This window comes from Cannabis sativa, chromosome 7, assembly GCF_029168945.1.
Source record: "Cannabis sativa cultivar Pink pepper isolate KNU-18-1 chromosome 7, ASM2916894v1, whole genome shotgun sequence".
In the NCBI taxonomy this organism is placed as follows: domain Eukaryota; kingdom Viridiplantae; phylum Streptophyta; class Magnoliopsida; order Rosales; family Cannabaceae; genus Cannabis; species Cannabis sativa.
In genome coordinates, this window is record NC_083607.1 from 51,374,419 (window position 1) to 51,376,325 (window position 1,907).

General features: G+C 37.8%; 1 non-coding gene across 1 annotated transcript; it reads left to right on the top strand.

Moving 5' to 3' along the window:
- The first annotated feature begins 1,283 nt into the window (after positions 1-1,283).
- Positions 1,284-1,390, top strand: LOC115698383 (small nucleolar RNA R71). Its single transcript, XR_004008134.1, has one exon. It is a non-coding gene; the product is annotated as a small nucleolar RNA R71 (small nucleolar RNA).
- Positions 1,391-1,907: the final 517 nt, after the last annotated feature.

The following is a 1,907-nucleotide window of genomic DNA, read 5'->3' on the forward strand; positions in this document are numbered from 1 at the left end:
GAAAAACCAGTTTCGCACCCTACTACAAAATTCGGGTAACCGATGTTACAGGCAGTGTAAAACAGGTTAGTCGGTTTTACCCAGATAACCAACAAAAAACAAATCTCCAACCAAAACGTTTCCAAACTCAACCAAACTTTCCAGACCTGCTAATTAGACCCCAATAAACATTTCTAAGGCAACAAAACAAAGCTTCATGCATAAAATGAAAATTCACCATTAAAGCTCCAAGCTTTGAATTCAAAACTCTAACTTGGTTTAACAACATTAACATGCATTCAAACCATCTCAAATCTTCCTAGATATGGATAAAATAATCACAGAAAACAAGAGCAAGCAACAACAATAAGTGCAGCAATAGATTCTTCATTTTCTTTGAAAAACATAGTTTTGAGTAAATTTCATATCTTGATAAAACCAACTAATCACCAACACAATCATGCTTGAATCAACAAAAAACTTCATAATTAAACCTCAGAAATCAAAAGCAACCATAAACAATAACCACAGCCACAAATCATCAAGCATGCATTACTCAACTTTCTTAAAAACCAAGAAAACTAAAAGAGAAGCTACAAGAATCTTACCAAGCACTTTGAACAACACTTAGATTGAACGAAAAAGGCTTGAAAAATCAAGAGAAATCCCAGCCCTAGCAACCACACCCAGCAGAGAGAGAGAGAGACAGGAAAAGACATAAAGGACAAAATATCATTGGTCATTTTGCCCCTCCACACTAAAATGACATAAAGGGCACTAAAGGGTATTTTGGAAAATTCTAAATTCCCGACCACTCCCGACATTCCCAATGTCTAAATAACCGTCCCACTGAACTGAAATACTAAATTGTGATTTTACTGAGCCAAACACCGAGTTCCATGTTGCCGGGCACCGGAAATGCAAAATTATGAAATTTACTATATGACATAAAATGCATTTCAGAATTCAATAATGACAGTATAAATAATTATTTAAATATCTATAAATAACTTTCCATAATTAACCATAATTAACTGCTAATTTCCAAATTAAACTAAGCGGTCTTTACAAAACACTTGGGCTATCAACTTTGTGATGCCGTCTACCTCGTGCATACCAGCAACTTTCTTCGTTTGGCTTCTTTCAGTTGGCCATTGTTGGTTATTCATGGCCATTTCTTCGAGCAGATCATAGGCCTCATTTACACTTTTTCTCATAAATGCCCCACCAGCTGCGGCTTCTATAATTGTTCTGGTATTACCAAACAACCCATTGTAGAAATTATGAACCAACATCCCTTTTTGATCCCATGATGTGGACATTTTCTGATGAGATCATTGAACCTCTCCCAAGCCTCATAGAGAGATTCATTGTCCAGTTGACAAAAATTATTAATTTCACCAAGCAGCTTGGCAGCTTTTGCTGGAGGAAAAAACTTGGACAAGAACTTTGTCGCCAAATCAGTCCATGTTGCAAAAGAGTTCGGTGGCAAGGAGATCAGCCAACTCTTAGCTCACTCTCTCAGTGAGAATGGGAAAAGTCTCAAGCGAATTGCATCATCAGTGACTCCATTGACTTTGAAAGTCTGACATAACTCCATGAAGTTTAACAAGTGCATATTGGGGTCGTCAGAGGGGAGTCCAACGAACTGAACTGAGGACTGTACCATTTGGAGTATGGCAGGCTTTATTTCGAAGTTATTGGCATCTATGACAGGTGGTCTTATACAAGACTGAACCCCCGTCAAAGTAGGAAGAATGTAGTCCTTCAGACTACGACCATTTGCTTGATCTTCAATGCAACCACCATTATTACTGTTGTTGCCTCCATTGTTACCGCCATTGGCATTATCAGCCATGATTTCTTCTGTTTCAGCAGTTGTTGAAACTATTTCTTGCCTCTTGTTTCTTCTGTTTCTTCTACAGGTC